The sequence below is a fragment of the Felis catus genome, chromosome B2, assembly GCF_018350175.1.
Source record: "Felis catus isolate Fca126 chromosome B2, F.catus_Fca126_mat1.0, whole genome shotgun sequence".
Lineage (NCBI taxonomy): Eukaryota > Metazoa > Chordata > Mammalia > Carnivora > Felidae > Felis > Felis catus.
Window position 1 is genome coordinate 150,145,682 of NC_058372.1, and position 20,567 is coordinate 150,166,248.

A 20,567-nucleotide genomic window follows, 5' to 3' on the forward strand; every position below is an offset into this window, starting at 1 on the left:
CACAGGAGGCGTCGGTCTCCCCTCTGTGCCACCCGCGTTCGAAGCCTCTGCCCTCGGGAGCAGCGAGGTGTGGGGTGCGCTCACGTCACACCGGAGCCGGGGGGACCCCTGTGCGTGGGTCCCCTGGCCGTGGAGGGGGGCCCCGTCCCGGGCGGTGCCGCGGGAGGGAGGCCGCGTCTGTGCTCTGAAGGAGGAAGTGTCTCAGCTGTACACGTTCACACCAGAGGTCAGGTTCACCTTGAGAACCAGGAACTTTCACCAAGGAAATGGGAACACGGGCTCACGCTCACCGCCCCCCCCGGCTCCCCCCCTCTTTTGGGCTCCCCCTGAGCACTCGGTGTGAACCCTAGAGCTGGTGGGAAGACCGACCTTGAGCTCTGCACAGATAGACGGACCCAGCCCGCCGCTCCCCTGCTCCGTAAAGGCGGGCGCGTCGTTTGACCAGGGGTCCGCCCGACAACGAACGCCACCCCTGCTTTCCAGTGCAGCCGGCCAGGCTGGTGGGAGAGCAGGGGTGAGCCTCTCCCTTCCCCTCCGGCCGCCTGACCTGTAGGCACCAGGGAGGAGGTGCCCGGGGAGAGGGCCTCTGGGGTCCCCAGGATCTGGGGAACAGCACTTGCTCCTGGGCCGTGAGGGTGGAGGCCTGCTCCCCAGGCATTGGCTGGGCCACCTGGGCGCGAGGCCGGTCTCGTCCGCTTTATAACTGTGACCGCGTGACTGACGGCGTCCCCGTGTGGAACGCCCGGGGTACTGGCGCGTCCTCAGCTCACGGTCTGCGCTGCGCCTTGTCATTCCGGGCCGCGTGCGCATGGCTGGGACCCTTTGCCTGTCTTCCCGTGTCGCTTTTGTGATTTTATTGGCACCTCTCCTCTACGCGGAGGGCATCCAGGGAAAGTAGGGTGATCTGGAAGGCCGGTTATCCCTCAGGCCCCAGACGGCTTTGGTCACCGGGGCGAGCCCATCACACGGCCGTCCTGAGACCTGCCGGAGCCGGGCTTGGCGGGGGGGGGGGGGGGGCACGGCTATTTCCTGTTTCCTCACATAAAGCGCGATGCCAGTTGCCCTGGGAATCCAAGCATTCCTGCCACTTAGAGATTTTTTGTTTCATTTAAGACTCACTTAGGCACATGGTGTCCCTGTTGGCCTCGTGAATACATAGCAAGGGAACCGCAAGGGAGCTAAGTAGAGGGTTTTCCCGGACCGTGGTCGTGGCCCACGTCTCTATCCTCAGCCGTGGGTGACTGGTGGCCCAGCCGCCTGGGTCCGGTTGGGACCGAGGGGTCCCCGGGGAGCGGGACTCTCGGTGCGAACTCGGGGCCGCCTGGAGCCAGGAGCGGTGTCCTCCAGCCTCGCCCTCTGTGCCCCGAGGGCGGGGATGACGGGCCCTTCTCCAGGCACCCCCCCCCCCCCCCCCGTCTTCAGAGTTGGCTTCCGGGTCCCACGCCCGTTTCTCCGGCGCCGCTCTGGCATCTCCTTGGTCCTCCCGGAGGGTGGGCCCTCGACGTTTCCAGACTGGCAACAGGACTTACATTGGCACTCAGCTGAGCCTTCTGGGGATTACCGGAAGGGCCTGAGGGCTGGCGGTTGTCTGGTCACAGAGTGCCAGGAAGGACACCTGCTCACCTTACTCATAGCTTCGGACGCAGAGCTGAACGCCCGGCGTTAAGCCCTGGGCGTGGACCTCACCCTGGGGGGCTGGCAGCTGGCCCACGGCTGTCTCCTCGTCCCCATCTGCGGGAGGCTCCTGTCCCTGGGCTTGGCCGTGAAGCCCCTTGCCCTGCGGGCTGAGCCCCCCTCTCACCTGCGGGGTCGCTGCGCCCCCAAGTTCACTCACGAGGAGGAAGAGGTCCCAGGGTGGCGGCCCTGGTCCCTGTCCCCCGCTCCCCACCTGGGTCCTGCTCGCGCCGGTCTGAGACGTTCCCATAACCCCCCGACTTGTGGGGCGACAGGGAGATGGCCCGTTTCCGGGCTGCTCAGTGCCCCCTCGCCCGGTCTCGGCCGTGCTGTGACAACTGTGCCCACACCCTGATTTTAGGAAAGGTGGGTTCATACCTGTTTCCATCCAGCCCTGCCTTGGGTATTTGTTAGGGCCTCACTGCGGACGCTGTTAAACCAGCGGGTGCCTGAACAGTGGTGACGGGTTATTTTTATTTTCGAAGGTCTCTGAGCCCCGTCACCCCATCTCCTCCCCAGATTCTGATGTTCCATCCGTGTTATTAAAATGTCCATGATTTGTCACACCGTGCCGAGCCCAAGAATACGGCCCCCTCTGCCACTCGCGAGGGGCTCCTAATTACAGCGGCTGCCCTCCCTCCCTCCCTCCTTCCCTCCGTGCGGGGCGCTGACATTTATAAATCAACGCGGTGACCTTTCCAGTGGAGGTGGTAACCTGTGCTATGACCTCTGTGGCATTTTAACCCGCTAGAGATACCTTCGAACATTTTATTTAAAAAAAAAATTATTATTATTTTTTTAACGTTTCTTTATTTATTTCGAGAGAGAGGGAGGAGAGGGGCAGAGAGAGAGGGGGAGAGAGAGAGAATCCCAAGCAGGACCCTCACTGGCAGCACAGAGCCCGAGGTGGGGCTCGAATTCACAAACCGTGAGATCCTGACCTGAGCTGAAATCAAGACTCGGGCACTTAGCCGACTGAGCCCCCCAGGCGCCCCCACTTTTCAGCACTTTAAAGCCATCAACCAGGGTGTAAGCTTGAATCGGTCGTAGAAATATATTAATTGCCAAATCTAAAAGCTCCCTTCAGAGGGGAATCCAGGAGGGGGACCAGGCTGCTGAGCACATCAGGCAACGTCCTTGCCTGTCGTCAGGACCCGGCTCTTGGTGTCGCATCATTCAGACGTAGGCATCTGACAAATTCCTGCTTTTCCACGCTGTCGCAAGTGAGGCGTGGCTGTGTCATCGCTCAGGCAGCTTGAGCTGAAAATCCCAGCTTGCCCAGGTCGCAAGGGGCTCAAGCGTGAAAGGCAGCAGGACACATGAACCTCGTCTGCCACGTGCAGCCAGGGGGCGGTTCCCTCAGACGCCGCCACGCTGCTGAATATCCAGCCCAGGTCACAGATGTGGTGGGACCCCAGCCTGCAGCATCTCTGCTGCGGTCCCATGCTAATGCAAAAGCAGAGAACACCCACTATTTCCAAGCGTGACTCACCAAGGCACGCACAGCTGAACGCACGGCGGGGATGTCCCGCAGCTCAGGTGCCATCACGCCTTCTGTCCCAAGCCGGGCAGCACCCGCACTGGTTGACCCAGCTGCACGGTTAGGTCCTCTTGGGGCTCCGTGGCGTAAGTGTCCCCGGCTGCGTCGTGTGACAGGGACCCGTCATCCACCTGCAGGAACAGCAGCGCCCCACACTCCCGTGGGGAAGGGAGGTAGGACAATGTGGACGGTGCCACGGACCGAGGAAGGCTAAGGCGCAGGCCCGTGGGTGCCAGACAACAGCTGGGGGCTGTCCGGGATTCTACGAGGGGCGGAGGAAGGTTGCAATCAGGAGACCCTTTGGGGACGTTTCCTAAAGAGATCTCAGAAGGAGGGGCCTAGAAACCCTTAGTTTATAGTGATGTGTATGACCAATTTTCTCATTCCAACAAAGATTTACCTTAGGATTTACACTTTTACCGTTGGATTCCCCTAATTGCACGAGAGTTAGACTAGGCAATACGGGGATCCCTTCAGTCTCCAGGGACACTCAGGAGAAGAGGGCATCTCCAGGGACTGTCTCTGGAGGGCTCTGGAATGCTCTAGGAGGCTCTGCAAGGCTCTGGAACACTCTGGGCTCTCTGGAATCCTCTGGGGGGTTCTGGAACACTCTGGGGGCTCTGGAATACTCTGGGGGTTCTGGAATGCTCTGGGGGGTTCTGGAATACTCTGGAGGTTCTGGAACACTCTGGGGGTTCTGGAATACTCTGGGGGTTCTGGAATGCTCTGGGGGGTTCTGGAACACTCTGGGGGACTCTTGAAAGCTCTGGAGGTTCTGGAATGCTCTGGGGGGCTCTGGAAATCTCTGGAGGTTCTGGAATGCTCTGGGGAGCTCTGGAATGCTCTGGGGGGACTCTGGAATGCTCTGGTGGCCTCTGGAATACTTTGGGGGCTCCAGAATTCTCTGGGGGGCTCTGGAATACTCTTCGTGTGTCTCTGCACTCAGATTCAAGTGGGGGCTGTGAGCCCCGGGGCTCCTCTCCCCAGTATGTCAGCTATGGGCAGACGCGGGCTTCTTGGGCCCCAGTTATGTCAGGAGCCCTCACTGGCCTGAGTGGGTCATGGATGTTTGGATAGCTTAGCACGTATCCAAGGTCATGGGTCATGAGCCAACCTGATCAGGTCCTGTCATCAGCACTTCTCAGAGTGGTACCGCCTATATTGAGGGCCCGTTCGGATGCAGGGTCATTTTTGGTTGGCACACTGTTTGCACGTCACCACAGTCATTTAATGGGTATGGATTCTGGATGCTAAATGCTATGGACTGAATGCGTCCTCCCCGAACCCCTTCGTTGAAGCCCTAACGTCCAGTGTGATGGCCTCAGGAGGTAGGCCTGTGGGAGGCGGAGCCTCGTGAGTGGAATTCGTGTCCTTACAAAGGCAGCCCAGAGTGCTTCCTCACCTGCATCATGTGGGGATGCAGGGAGAAGATGCCCGTCTGTGAACTGGGAGGTAGGGCCTCACCAGAGCCTGAGTCTGTAAGAGCCTCGATCTCGACCCCCGGCCCCCAGACTGTGAGAAACAGCTCTCTGCTGTTTGCAAAGCCTGCGAGTGCTCCTGACATAACCGGGGCGCTTTGTCAGAGCGGCCCCAGCACAGTGACTTCCTGCAGCGAGTAGGGCGGTCCCACATCATGAACAGTGTCCCGCCCATGCCTCTGCAGGTCCCCATCGAGAAGCCGTGTGGGATGTGTGAGAAGAAGCCACTTTTCACCGCTACACACGGAAGCGGTCGACCTCCCTGCCCCGCCACAGTCCGTGGGGCCATCCACCCGTCCACGGGGTGGGGGAACACGAGCTGTCCCTGGAGCTCCTGGGAGGGAGGGACGCTCACCGCCCTTCTCACAGTTGCTCCGAATCTTATTTGCAAAATGTGGATGTGATCACAGCACCCTGCAGTGTTCAGTTCTTTCTGGAACAAATCTGTGGTGTCATGACTGAAGATCTGTGCAAGATCCTGTGCAAGGTTTCGAATCCAATTCCTAGACTGAGCGAGGTTGGGTGAGTGCGCAGGCCGGGGCGTTTCCAGGTTGGTCTGCGCCCATTTCCATCCTGTCCAGCAAGAGGAGAGATTCCGGCATACAGGCCGGTGCTGGTTCTGTAACCCACACAGAGAATAAGAGTGGTTGTTTCTTCAGCTTGGGCGTAGCAGGTGTTTCTGTGACTTCTTGTGTCAGAAATGCCAGCTCCGATGCACATTTGGTTATTCTCCAAGCTCGGGTCTCTGTTTGGGTCTCTGTTTGGGTCTCTGTTTTCCAGAAGAACGAAGGAGCACGGGGATATCTAGTGGCACATTGCAGTCACAGAGGGGTGAGTGGGTTGACCTTGGGTCAAGTGAGAGTTCACCCAGTGGAGTCCTTTTTCTTTCTTTTTTTTTAATTTTTAAAAATTTAATGTTTATTTTGAGAGAGAGAGAGAGAGAGAGAGAGAGAGAGAGCGTGAGTGGGGGAGGGTCAGAGACCGAGGGAGGCATGGAATCCGAAGCAGGCTCCAGGCCCCGAGCCATCAGCACAGAGCCCGACATGGGGCGTGAACCCACGGACCGCGAGATCATGACCTAAGCCGAAGTCGGACGCTCAACCGACTGAGCCCCCCAGGCGCCCAGAGTCCTTTTTCTTTGAGGCATGGTTTACATCAACCAATACTTACTGACTTGGGGTCTTAGGTTCGACACAGAAGAGGGAAGAAGGGTCACTAACACCCGAGCTCGGGGACTCACCGGGAGGAGGACGTCTGTGTGAAAGCCCGGCTCACGGTGCAGACGTTCCCGAGAAACAGAGTGGGGTCTGGCGCAAGGGGAGGGTTCTGCGGGCCGTCGTGGGGGTCGGGAAAGGCTAAGTCATGGAAAAGCGGCGTTCTCCTCCCCCGAAGCACCAGCACTCCGGAACTGCTTGTAAGAGCGTCCGGCGAGCAGATTCTCACTGGCGTGTTTTCAGGGTCTGGGCTGGTCCCCTGTCAGCTCGAGACTTCCCGGGTCCAGGCCGCTGTCGCGGCTGCACAAACAGCTTCCGAGGGGAATGTAGCCACTGAGCCGCTCCACGCGCGCCTGTCGTGGGTCCCACGATCCTTCACACCGCCGCCTTTCAGCCACTCGTTGACCGCAAAGTCATTTCTGTGCGGCCTCTTGGAAACCCAAGCTGTGCTGTCTTCCAGCTACTTCTCTGCTAACCCTGTAAAAAGGTTACAAAGGTAATCAAAACAGCCAATCTCAAGGGTTGAGAATGTGACTGGACCCGGTCCTCTTCCTGCTAAGGGATCTGGAGTCATCTCTCGAGGGACCCACAGGGCCGTCAGGATCCGGGCAAGCCCCTGAGAAGCCCTGAGTGGCTGCGCTGGACTCAGTGAAAGCTTCCACCCCAGGGTCACTGACCCCAAGGTCCTCAATCCCAGGCGTGTTTGCCTCTTGTCATCGATATCCCTTCGTTTACGTGAAAAGCTCTGCCATCTGTGCTCGGAGACGGGAAACACAGCTGTCTGGGTTGCACGTGCGGCCCGGGCATGACGCACAGGCTCTCTCCTTGGTTTGCTTGGAGGGTGGAAAGTGCACCTGCATTCCATCCCACTGGGAAGGGCGTGGCCGAGATGATTCGGTGACATTCGGACTTTCACGAAATATTTTGAGACTGCTTTCTAAAGTATTATTAGTCTTATTCATGGGAAAAACAAGCAATCAAAATGAAATTAAATTGCAAATCATTTGATAAATAAAAATGGACCAGTTAAAAAATATTTATTTATTCTGAGAGACAGATATATATATATACACACACAGAGTGGGAGAGTAGGGGAGGGGCAGAGAGAGAGAGGCAGAGAGAGAATCCCAAGCAAGGTCCATGCTGTCAGCACAGAGCTCGACACGGGGCTCGATCCCATGAACCGTGAGATCATGACCTGAGCCCAAATCGAGAGTCGGATGCTTAACTGACTGAGCCACCCAGGTGCCCCCAAAATGGACCAATTTCAATCAAGGCACGTAGCTTTTCTTTAACAAAGTACTTGAATTTTGTCTGTTCAGCCGCGTTTGTATGACTTTTCTTTCTGTACTTTTTGCTGATTGTCCTAACTCCACAGAATATTATGACCAGGGGGACAACACCGGAAAACGGATGGTGATGGCAAAAATAATACTGATAACGTTCACCGAGTACTCCCCAACTACCCAGCATCCTTCCAAGTAAGAACTTAGGTCCTCACGACGTGGTACTATTGTAATCCCCACTTACAGATGTAGAAACTGAGGCACAGAGAACGCACCCAGCAGGTGACAGAAGCCAGGCAGCGAGGGTCCAGGGGCACACTCCAGCTGCTACGTTACAATTGGAGAAGTCCTCACAAAGCCAACATCCCACGGGGCTGGGGGCTGTGTCTGCCCCTCGGTGTTTGCTCCTAGGGCCCAGCACAGTGCCTGGCACAGAACAGGGATTTCAGTGATGGACTGAAGGAGGGCACGTTTGCACAGCACGTATTTATACGGTTCTTTCGAGTCTGGAGCAACATGTACAAAAATGTAACTTGGAAGATTAATTGACGGGTGTGATTTGGTGGCTGAGGCAGCGATGAAGCAACTTTGTTTTATGGATGCTAGATGGGACTTGGCATTTGGAAGATTTGGTCTTATTTTCTCAGACCTAAGAGAGAGTAACTATGCTCGGGTCTTTCTCTCCCCACAGCCAGTTGGCTCCGTAACCTTGCCTACGGATGGTGTGAATGGTTCTGTGTCAGTGTAAGCTGTTGTCTGGGTTAGTGAGGAGGTGCTGATTCCTGGGACTCTTCTGTCTCCCTAGAAGCTCTAGAATCAGTCGGTCAATAGCCATAAAATAACCTTCTGGGGTCCTGACTGGGGCTGCACCGAATCCAGAAATCAAATGGGGAAGAACTGATATCTTGACAACACTGAGTGTTCCCCTCCATGAACATGGGACGTCTCTCCATTTATTTAGATATTAGTTGATTTCTTTCATTAGGGTTTTGTTTTTCTTATACGTATTTTGTGAATGGTGTACCTAAGTTGCTTTTTTTTGCCCCTTTGGATGCAATGTAGATGTTGCGTTTCTATTTTTCGATTACACTCGTTCCTTGCTGGAAGCATTGACTTTCTACCAATTATTGTTCCACCCTAACCCACTGTCAGATTTGCTAACAAGGCCATCAGCGTAGCAGTGCCTAATTAAAAGGTGGATTGCAAAAGACAAGAGGGTGTGACTTCAGCGAGTGCTGAAGGATGGACGGAGCCTAACTCCCTGATGTCACCAGGACCACGCGACTGTTATTTCACTTTTATTTCACGCAGGATGTTTTCCTTCTGTCTTCATGCTAAGTCCTCTTGCCGCCCCTGTGGGAATGGCCTGGCCTTGACATCATCTGGCCCTGAGAATTGACCTTACACTTGAAGCCCTCTCCTCCTCCCTGGGTGGGGTGCATACCCCACCACACGTCATTTTTGGAAGGAAAAACTTCAAATATGATTCTCAACACTTGGCAGACTCACAATGTATTAATACGGTGGACAAGCAGGGTCACACTCTCAGGGTTTTTGCTTGGTGAGAGAACGGTGTCAGCGTTTCTATGTCCCCAGGGTGTTGGAATGTTCTGGACAAGCTGTGGCGGTTTCCAGAAAAGGAAAGGAAAGGAAGGGGAAGGAAAGAGAAGGGAAGGGAAGGGAAGGGGAGGGAAGGGAAGGGAAGGGAAGGGAAGGGAAGGGAAGGGAAGGAAACTTAGACATTAAGAAATGTTTAAGGTACTTGAATAAAAGTGATTTGAATTTAGTTTAGTGTTATTTAATTGTGGGATGCTGTAATCATGTGGCTCAAATCTTTCCTTTCTGTTTTCGAACCTCAGCGAACAGCGAACCGAACCTCCCCGTAAATGTGTGGAAGGAGGAGTCTGGGCAAGTGTGGGTCCCCACTCTTTCCCAGCTAATGGCTCTGGCATCTAGGCTCTCCGGGCCTTATTTTTTCCCCCTGTCATGTGAGGGGGCAGGAGGTGACAGGGGAAGGCGACACGGTCCATGATCCCTGCCAGTGGGAACACTTTGTAACCCTGTGCTCCTCATACCGAGTGCCGCCACGAGCCCGAAGGGTGCCTTTGTGTGGTTAGAAGAGGGGACGCTTCCTCCAGATGTTCCGCTCTTCTGACGAAAGACTGTTGGTTGATGGGAGGTTGGGATGGGTGAGTTTCACGCTGCACCACAGGTCCAGGATGCTCGACTTCCCCGCGGATTCCTTCCCTGCTCTCAGAGTCCCCGACTGTCAGCAGACCTGCGTCCGGAAGGCACGTGTCTCACCGAGGAAAGCCAGCTCCCGGCAAAACCCCCTACGACAGCCCCCATTTCAAGTTGCTTGAATGGGCAACGTGTCTCGAGGCATTTACGTTGTGGAATGGGAAGAATTTGGTTGTTTTTCTCCGTGGCCCTTTCTGGAGGGTCTAGAACCCAGTTCCAAAGTCAACAGAAGCCTGACTCAAGGAAACAACTCGGTCTTTTCGGGTCATTCTCTCTGTGAGGACACAGGGCCGTAGAGAGAGCGGCCGAGGGCCGGTAACCCCTGGACTATTTATTATGTAAGGCTGGGGGGTGCTTTGCTGGATCGCACTTACGCAATGACTCCTGGCCCCAGATGCGTTTGTTTTCAACAAAATGGATGTGGAGTCAGTGACATTCTGTCAGCTGGGGCTCGGAGGGGTGGCCCTGGGAGGCTGGAATAGTTACAGCCATGTCTGCCGGCAGGGGTTTCGCCCACCTGTTCAGGCTACCTGGCTTCTCCTTCGAGTTCTAGCACTTTATTTATTTTGCTTTTTTTAAAGTAACCTCTACACTCAACGTGGGGCTCGAACTCATGACCCCAAGCTCAAGAGTCACACGCTCCACCGACCGAGCCAGCGGGCGCTTCTTAGGAACGGTAAATTATGTCGTGAGAGTTTGCGTTTTCGTTTGCGACTTGAATGGGAAGTGAGGTCATTTCAGTCTCCTTTCTCCTGGAGCCCTGCAGCCGTCAGCAGAGTCTTCGTCCAGGAATGCCAGCATTCATGAAAGAAAGACTTACGCTCATCTGGTTTAGAAAGTTTAGATACAAAGGTCTACTTCTGGGCCCCTAACGTGTGAACATTGACTTGGGCTCATGGAGCGTGATTGGGGGTAAATCTCTCAGGGTGGCCGTGAGGCCAGGGGGCGGGGGAAGTACAAGGGGACCCTTCCTCCGTGTCCCCGAGATCGCCGAGGGCGGCTGCATGCGTGTCTAGGGACCACAAGAGCAGTCAGAAGGGAGAGGCTTCATCGACACGCATCTTTGATGTTGGTCGGAATTGAATCGCTTCCTGAGCAGAGCCGGTTTCTAAATTTATTTCACTGATCTCCCCCCAGTGTGGATGCATAGGTACCGCAGAACGGACACGACAACGTGCCTGCACACAGCCAGCAGCAAGGGAGACAGGCAAAGGGGGAACAGACTTGGAACAGACAAGCTGGCTCAGAGACACTTAGTGTTTGTGGCTTAAGGGAGAAGTTGCTTCGAGGTCTGGGCTCCAGAAAGCCTCCAGAAGCAAGGGATTCTTTCTCGAAACTCACGGTACCCACACTGGGCAACGTCACGGGGCGGTCACAGTGGACGTGTGCTCTCACCTGGGGTCCTGACTTATGCAGGCAGTGACTCCCTGTGGGTGCAAGCCAGGTGCTGTGGCGATGTCTCGAGGGTGGCTTCTGCTCCTGAGTTCCAGCACTTTCTCCTAATTTACGGTAGCCCACGGGTGGGGCTGGGGCGGGCCTGGGGGGAATCAGGACGATCTCGCTGAGACGTCTCCCAGCAGCCTGCTCTTCAGATGGACGCTGGGGGTCTTCAGAGGAAAGGTTTGCTAACAAGGTGCTAGAAGGATGTCCTCCGGCTGGCTCTGAGTCTCAGCTGAAATGACAGGTGACAAGCGCTCTGTGACCTGAAGGAGGAGGCTGACGGTCTGGGCAAGGCGGCCCAGGGGCCATGGGAGAGGCCCTCGGACTCTAACCTCTTGCCCACCTCTGCCCCGACAGAGGAGGCCAGGCCCTCGGGGCTAGCGAGGGGTTCTTGGGAGAATGCTGACCTCCTGCTAGGGATGTTCCCTCTGGTCCTTGTGTGGGGAGGGGGAAGGGGGTGTCTGCCAGGAGGAGAGACTGATACCCCTCCTGGATGCCTGGGGGGGGCATCCCTCGTCCATGTGGGGCTGCTTCCCAGGGGGCCGGCCTCTGCGGGCCGCTACACCCGAGGCAGCACAGAGGAGGGGCGATGATGGCAGGTGACGCTTACCTTGCAGGCCCGCTGAAGGCTGTCACCGAGACCGGACGAGACGTTCGGTACCCGACAGTGACGGAAGCAGAGGGTGGCAGAGGGTGTGCCCCAGTGCTGCCCGAGCGCCAGGGCTGCGCGGACGGCCGTGGGGAGGCGTGGGTCCCCTGTGGGTTCCCTTGGGGCCCAGCCCGTGAGCACAGAAACGTCTAAGTAAGCGTCCTCGACTGCCTTCCTCTCCCGGGACCTGTTCTGGTGCGGGGGATCCGGGAGTGCAGGAAAGGAGCCAAGCCCTTGGCCTCGTGGACCCCCCGAAGCTGGCGGGACAGGTGGTAAGCCGCGGAGGCGGGTATGAAAGCGACCACGGGAACAGGAGACCGAAGGAGGGTCTTCCCGCTGTTGGGGTCTCTGAGGGGGAGCTGAGGAAGTGCAGGGTGAGCCGTGCAGAGGTGAGTGCAGGGCGTTCGGGGGGGGGGGCAGGAGCGCCCCGAGGACTCGGAGGTCAGTGTGGCTGGAATGTGGTCCGCAGGGGCCAGGGGACCTTCTGGTTCCTTCTCTGAAGAGCAGAGGAGGGAGGGCCGAGGCCTGGGCCTCGGGACCAGCTGGCTGTGGTACTGGAGAGGGCAGAGCCCAGGTGGGCGTAGCATGGGGGCGTCGTCCGGGGGACGGGGCGCGGCCTGGCCAGGGAGGGCCCAGTGGCCCGACTGCAGGGCAGGCCACTGGAGGCGCTGGCGGGCTGGACGGCGTGAGAGGGGCGCAGGCAGGCAAGTGCGAGTCAAGGCTTTGGCCTGGAGCGGGGGCGGGGGTCAGGCCGGCAGAGGTGTGTGCAGGTGGCGGGTCCCTCAGCCCTCCGAGTGGGCGGACAGGCGGGGGTCTGGGGCTCGGGAGCCACGTCCGGGAGCTGTGTTCGCAGGCGGACTGTGAAGCCGTGGGCCTGGCGGAGGTGGTCTGCAGCGGGTGTGGACGGAGGCGGGCGGGGGAGGGGGGCGGACTGATCTGGGCAGCACCTGTCGCTCCCCTAATTCTCCCCCTGGTCATCAGGGAAAGACACGGCCTGGGGGGGGCGGGCGAGGGACACCTTCTCCTGGCTACAGAGAGGCGGGAGCGCCCCAACCGCCAGGCACCAGGCGGGACATTAATTCCCATGTGGATCCTTCTGCTGAAAGGAGGTGTACAAACGTGAAAGGAAACATTGTTTCAGTTTCCCATAACAGTCCATGCTCTGTTTTTACCAGAGAGAAAATTTCTCCAAATTGCATTTTACTTTTAAAACTAGGAGGCTATGGGTTTTTTGTTTGTTTCTTAACATTTATTTTTTTATCTTGAGAGAGAGAGGGAGTGTGCAAGTGTGCACACGCAGGCGGGAGGGGGTGGGGAGGGAGAGAACCCCGAGCAGGCCCACACTGCCAGCACAGAGCCCGACGTGGGGCTTGAACCCACGAACCATGAGATCATGACCCGAGCCGAAATCAAGAGTCAGACGCTCAACCGAAGGAGTCCCCAGGCGCCCTGAGGCTGCCGTTTTTGGAAAACAAGGCCCACATGTTAAAATTGGCCAAATTTGGAAAACTTCCCCAAAGGGAATCAAGTAAATTCCCCGGTTGCTACTTATAAATCTGGCCTCTTGAGGAGTATCAAATGGAAAGGTTTGTGAAAGTCTCATTGTCTGGGCACCCCCCTCCCTCAGGTGGGGCGTCTGCCTTGCACTGCAGGGAGGGCAGTGGGGGTGGTGAGCTGGGGGCAGGGGAGGCAGGGTGCAGGAATGGGGGGGAGGGAGTGGGGGGAGCATAGGAAGGGATGGGGCAGCAGGGGAGGTGAGGGGAGGGCCAGCAGGGGAGGTGAGGTGGGGCAGCAGGGACAGTGAGATGGGGAAGGCAGGGGGCAGGAATGGGTGGGGGGAGGAGGTAGGGAGGGGGAGCATGGGAAGGGGAGGGGCAGCAGGGGAGGTGAGGTGGGGCAGCAGGGACAGTGAGATGGGGGAGGCAGGGGGCAGGAATGGGTGGGGGGAGGAGGTAGGGAGGGGGAGCATGGGAAGGGGAGGGGCAGCAGGGGAGGTGAGGTGGGGCAGCAGGGACAGTGAGATGGGGAAGGCAAAGTGCAGGAATGGGTCGGGGGAGGAGGTAGGGAGGGGGAGCATGGGAAGGGGAGGGCCAGCAGGGGAGGTGAGGTGGGGCGTAGGGCATGGAAAGCCAGTGACCCAGTGGAAAGAGTTCTGAGTCTCCGGGCTCCCCCTCCAAGATGGATGGGAGATCCAGATGGAAGGAGGGGTTAATGCCCGGGGGCGGGACTGTCCATGGGAGGGATGGGGTCACATGACACAGGTGAGACCTGCCCACAGAACCTTCTCAGGAAGTGTGGCCCGTGGTCCCAGGCGCTGCTGGGGGAAAAGTCGGCTTCCTCCGGAAAGGGTGCCACTGGGACGTAGTCCACACGGTACAGCGGTCCACGCGAAGTATACAGCTCAGGGGTCTGCAGGAAATTCGCCGCACGTGGCCAGGCGTCACCACGACCAAGTTTAGGGTATCGCTGTCGCCCCCAAAGACACCCTGAACCCGAGGGGTCCCGCTCACCCCCCGCTCAGCCCCTCGGGTGTAGGCGGCCACGACCCACTTCGTGTTTCTAGGGATTTGCCTGTTCTGGGCGTTTCCTATAAACGGAATCATACAACATGAGGTCCTTTGTGGCTAATAACGCGGTTTTTGAGCTCACTTGGTGCCAGTAAAGATCAAATAAGATGAAGTTTGTGTGCGTGAAGCCACTCTCTGTTATTAAATTTCGATCATTTTGCCCGGGTTTGGCGAGCCCGGCCCCTTCTGATAACCGTGTCCTTTGATCTACCCCCATAACAATAATTAGTTACAAATAAATCAACAACTAAGAGCCTACTGAGAATTGTTTCGCGGGCTGCTCCTCAAACACACAATAAATTTCCTTTCGGTTTGGTTCAGTGCTGGTGGAAGGGTCAGGAATGGAGGGGCATGGCGGGCGTGGGCGAAGGAGGGCTTCCGGCTCCCGGCGGCCACTCTGAACAGGGACGCGGCCTCAGGCTGGGGGACGTGGCCGAGTAGTGTGGCCTCTGAGCACAGACCGAGCGTGTGGTTCACGCTTCCCACATTAGGTACCTGCCACGTTCCAAGTCCCGAGTGAGGCGGGCGGGGTGGGGATTGCCACCAGAATAAGGAGAAAGGAAAAAGTCACATAGGTCATAGAGCCGCGGGGGCTCTAAAAACAGGGCAAAGCGTTTTTGCAGCATTTATGACTCTGTCTTTTCAACTGAGTAGAAAAGATGGAATTGCCCCCATTACACAGAAGGGGAAACCGAGGCAGGGACAATGATCTATTTCATCCAGGCCCTCCTTCATCTGGTCCCTGGTGGCGGTGTTGTGTCAACCTTGTGGGTTGAACCGTGCCCCACACATTCATATGTGGGAGTCCCACCCCCAGGACCGTAGAATGGTGATCTTTTTTAAAATTTTTCTTTTAGAGAGAGTGTGAGCAGGGGAGAGGGGCAGAGAGAGAGAGAGAGAGAGAGAGAGAGAATCTCAAGCAGGATCCATGTTCAGCACAGAGCCTGAAGTGGATCCCATGACCCTGGGATCATGACCCGACGCTCAGCCAAGCCACCCAGGGCACCATGAATGGTGATGCTATTTGAGGGTTGGGTTTTGGCTGAGGGGATCAAGTTACGTGAGGTCATTCGGGTGGCCCGGGTCTAAGATGACTAGTGTCTGATTTAAAGGGAACTTCGGACGCAGAGAGCATAAAGGAAGGTGGCCGTCTGCAAGCCGAGGACAGAGGCCTCAGAAGGAAGCAGCCCTGTGATATCCTGACACGGGGCGTCCAGCCTCCGGACTGTGAGACAGTAAACAAACGTCCTTGTTAGGCCACCCTGTCAGTGGCATTTGTCACGGTAGCCCGAGCGGATGAACACGGTCCTGTCTCCTTGAGCCCACACGCTCTGGTGCAGCCGGCGGGGGGGGGGGGGGGCCTTGTGAGGATTGTGGCTTCGTCAGATCCCAGTGTCCGTATCCCGAGCTGCCTCTGGTCCCCTCCAGGGCTGTGTCTACGCGGCAGAAGGAAAGAGCAGAGAACAATGACCGGTGAGCTCGGCCCGCGGGGCTGGCCGTGCGGTGGAGACACGGAAAGGACCCTTTGCCCGGCGGAGTTTCTCCTTGAATCGCTCCAAGCCGTGTCTCCATCAGGTCCAAGAACAGCCAGTTCGGCAGGGCGACCGGAGCAGCCGTCCAGCCTCAGGGAGGTGACCGGTAGGCCGTGCACGCCTTCGTCCTCTGGCTCAGGCGTGCGGTCCGACGAAGGAGCGCCTGCAGAACCACTGAGCTGCCAGGACCGAAAGCGTCAGAAAGACCGGCCCGGACCACTGCCACTCGGCGTGGAGCCTGCCTTTAACACCTAAGGCGACGTGCTCCTGACCACCAGCATCGGCGTGACCATCAGGCGGTTGGTGACGGAGTGGCATTGTTTGCGGGCTCACTCGCTCCCGCCTGGCCTCAAGGGTGGGGACCACGCCAGGGTCAGGCACACACACCACGACCCAGCTACTGACCGGGCCCTTCCCACGGGCCACGGGCCATGGGCCACGGGCCACGCCAGAGGGGCAGTGAGTTCCTGCGGGGGGGGGACCCAGCAGAAGACCGTGCGAGGAGCAGGTCTGCACGGGGAACGTCCTGAGAGTGGGGGGCCGGTCCCCCCTGGCTCAGCGTGGCCGTGGTCCTCCTGTCATCACACCATTTCCTGGCCCTGCTTTGGCCCCGGTCTTCCCCCAAAAGCTCGCTCCGGCAGGCCAGGAGGCCGTGGTCTGTGTTTCTCAGACTCCGCTGTCCCACTCAGCAGCACTGACCACAGCTCGTGGCCACCTCTGGGGTCAGATGTCAAAGTCTCCTTGCTTCTTTTTAAAAACGTTTATTTATTTATTTAGCGTGCGTGACAGAGAGAGTGCACTTGCAAGGGGGGGAGGGGCAGAGGGAGAGAGAGAGAGAGAGAGAGAGAGAGAGAGAATCCCAAGCAGGCTCCGAGCTGTCAGCACAGAGCCTGACGCGGGGCTTGATTCCGGGAACTGTGAGATGGTGACTGAGCCGAATCCAGAGTCGGACGCTTAACTGATGGAGCCCCTCAGGCGCCCCTCAAAGTCTCCTTTCTTTTTCATCCTTTACGAACTGCGTGTTCCGGGCAGGTCGCTCCGGAAGTCTGTTTCCTCGTCCGCAGAATGGCTCCGACCATGGGGCTGCTTGTGAGGTCACTCGAGGTGGCCCCTAAGGCGCTCGGCGTGGGGTCAGTGTGCGGCAAGCGGGGGGTCACCCGCGTGGTCCTGGTTGTCCCCCGTTTCCCGTCCAGCCGGAAGAAGCATTTCCATCATGCCTCCTGCGCGTGGGAAGTCCTGGTCGGCAGAACTGACCCTTCCCGGTCCTGAGCCCGGGACCCCGGACGTCCAAGCGCTTTCTGTGCGTCCTTCCGGATGCTCCCGGAGCAGGTCAGGCCTGCGCGCCTAAACTCAGGTTATTGTTTCCTTTCCTCGCCTACCACCTGCCCATCCCCCCACCAAAAACCCCTGCTTCCCTTTGTCATCGTTTATACCTTGATAACAGACACAGTTCTCCCGTTTGGCCGAAGCCTCACTTTGAAAGTGAGCTCGGACTCTCCTTTACTTCACATCCATTTGGTCCCCAGGTGGTGTGGGTGCCCCCTGCGAGGCGCCCCTGGCCCCGCCCGCCTCTCCCCTGCACACGGCGGCCCCGTCAGGCCCTGTCTCTGCAGTCGTGGGTTTCCTGAGCCGGCTCCTGCTCCTTCCAGCGCCCACAAGTGCCGCCAGCCTCCAGGACGCATCCTGCCTCCTGACGGCGGGAGAGCGCGCACTCCCTCCCCCACCACTGGATGAAGGACCCTCGGGAGGACCCAGCCGGGGAGGAGGGAGCCACCCGGGGACAGCACGCGCAGTGCTGTGACCCCACGTTAGAGGCAGGGGACGGGCCTGGGGAGTTACCTCGTTCGGCTCATGGGGTTCATCTAAACCCCAATTACCGGCCTGCAGTGTTGTTCTGGACGAGGACGCAGAGGCTCCGAGAGGCTGGTGACCTCGTCTGTGATCACACGACCGGTGTGAGCGAGGCCTTACGTGAGATTTTCAGACTCCAAGGCCCGATCTCCTCCCCATGCTACGCTCAGTGTGGCTGGAGGAGTCCTAGCGGGAAAGGCAAGGGCTCTGTCTCTTCGGGTGCAGACCCTCACCCCTCCTCCCCTGTGCCTCCTCCCTCCCCAGCACCTGCTTCTTCCCCAGCAGAGTCGGCGGCTGTCTGGCCCCAGCTGGTTTAATTGTCCCCTCTGCCTCCCCCAGTCCCCTGGGAGCTGAGGGCCAAATGTGACAGTCGCACCCTGATGACAGCTTTCTCTTGAGGTTTCCCTGTTGAATTATTGAGAGGCCCCCAGGGTGTCCTCTCTGAACCCAGTCCCCACATCCTGGCGATGGGACGACTTCCCTGAGCACAGACATCATTGTCTCTGCTACAGGCCTCGTGAGTTCAAAGGCTTGAGGAGACCAAGTCTGGAAATAGCCACTTGGACTCTGGACACCAGGACCGGGTGGTGACAAGGGCCAGCAGCCTGGACGGGAGCGGGTCTTCCCCTCAGAGGACACTCACGGGGCCTCTGGAACCGGCTCCATCCAGCCCTGCTGGGGGGCGGGCTGACGGTGGGAGAGACAGATGGTCCCGAGGTGGGGCCGGGTCCCATTAGTAACAAAGTATCAGTTTAATGGTCCTTCCCAGCAATGACTTTTTCCTCCAAAACGTTTTATTTTTCCTCCAAACGTCCTAAGACATTTTAAGTGGGCGGGAAACTGACCCCGGCCCTGAGCTGGAGGCTGGACTCACGTGCCTGCCGTCCACCCGCACCCACGAGGCCTTCCACCTGCGGCAAAGGACAGGCGCCCACGTGTGTCAGGACCATCGCGGGGCCGCATCTGGGATCCGTCCGTGCCTCCTCCGTGGGGGCCTGTTCTGTTTGCGTTCCCCGTCCTCGGCTCAAGTCCCATCCGTCCCAGTCACAAACGGGAAAGAGCGAGGGGTGAGAACACACATGCGCAGTGGACCCCGGTGACGGGACCCAGCCGGTCTCTGGGGACACGGCAGGCGGGCAGGGGCAGCCACTGCTCACAGAGTGCGCGTTTGGGACCCTGGACGCACACGGCCCAGTTCGAGACCATCGTCCCATCTCGGGCCCCGGCCGGGGTCTTCGGAATCGGGGCGTGTAAGCAAATGCCTCACTGGGTGGGACTGGAGATTCCAGAGGGTTCCTCACACACGGGTGGGGGCAGCCATCTCTGCCAGTTAAGCCCTGAACGGGGTGCCCAGTTCAGGCTTGGATTTGCTGGGTGCAGGGTGAACTGGGTGATGCTGGGGACAGTGGGCAGGGCTGACTCAGGGGAGCCCTGGCAAGAAGGGGGAGCCCCAGGAGGAGGGGGAGCCCGGCAGGAAGGGTCTGCTCGTGGCTCCTCGGACGTCAGCAGCAGGTCTGAGGAGAAACTCGGGAAACTGAGGACCCGGCTGGCTGCGGTGGGGTAGACACATGTGCAAAGGTGCAAGCCCCACCCAAAGACATGGTGTCCTTGACCTTGACCTGGGCAGGGTTGCCATGGAGACGAAGTGATGTTACAGACAAGCGTCTCAGGGAGGGACGACCCCGATGCCAAGAGGAGGGGCTTTGCCTCTATGTGGATTGGGTCTGCCCAGCTGCGGGGAGCATGGGGGCAGGGACCAGACCCCGAGGACGTCAGGTGGCCCCCATCCTATGGACCTCCCAACACGTGTGGGCACTCTGGGGGGAGGGACTGCGGTTCGGGAGGCTGGTGGCCACCCGAGCTCACACTGGCTCCAAGCAAGACTTTTCCAGACGCTCCCCTGGGGACACCTGAGTTCCTGGCTGCACTGCCACCTGCCGACTCTGGGTCCCTTGGCTCAACCCGCCTCCCACCGCCCTCCCCCGCCCCGTGCCACCTCAGGACTTTGCAGTCGAGCTCTTGTGTGTCTGCTGTTAACGATTCTCCTGTGTTACTGCCATCGATTTGCTGGATTCTTCCCAGGTCCTACTTGAGGGCCGGGGATGGGCTTCGTCTTTGGACACCCAGCAGGAGTGTGGTATGAGCCCTGCACTGGGTGCTCAACACGCATGAGGCCGATGGCACCAGAAGTGGGTCGGGTGTGGACGCGGCGGTTCAAGGTTGGAGGTATCACTGCATGTTGGCAATGAAAACCTGCCCATCAGGAAGATGGATGGACAGGTGGGGAGGGAGACAGGGCCAGGCTCCTGGCCATCTGGGGGGGTCATGTCGTAAAAGGCTTCAGTGAGGATATTTGAGCCGGGCCTTGTGGCACTTGGGATGTTCTCAGCAGTAGGTGCTCAGTAAATGCTAAGAACAAAGCTAATATGTGTCGAGGGCTTGGTATTTGCCCGGCTCTCCTCAGTGTCCTCTGTGCCTCATCTCCTGTTGGCCCCACGAGGTGTGGGTTATTCGTATCCCGGAGGAAGAGACAGGGGCTTAGAGACGGAGGTGACCGCTCCAAGCCCCCGCCTGCAGCCGGTCTGACTTGGATCACGCCTGCACGATTCCAAAACCACGGGTTTCCACCCCTCCGGCTGCGGGAGCGGAACAGGAGGGAAACACACACACACGGCCAACACGTAAGAGGTTTCCACGCCCTCCGAAGTCCCGCAAACGTCCTGTGCTGACTTGCAGGCCCAGAGCCTGCCCCTTGGTGGGGCCTGACAGCTCCCGAAACAGGCCCCGCTGTTACAGCTCCCCAGGGTGCCCCTGAAACGCTTCGTCCTCTGTGCCGGAGGCCGGTGGGGAGAGCGCGCAGGGGTGGGGGGTGTGAGCATGAGTCGGAGTGGGGCGTTTGTCTGGCCAGTGGCTTCTGCAAGAGGGACGGCCAGTGCAGGCAGCGGCCTGAGCAGACCGGACCTGCGCCCCGTGCCAGCGGGGACAGGCGGCGTGTTCTGGGGCGTGTCGCCGGGTCCCTGCAGGCCGTGCGTTCCGGGCTCTCGTCTCAGGACGCCCCGAAGCCAGCGTTCTGCGCTAAGAATCTGCCCTTCGAC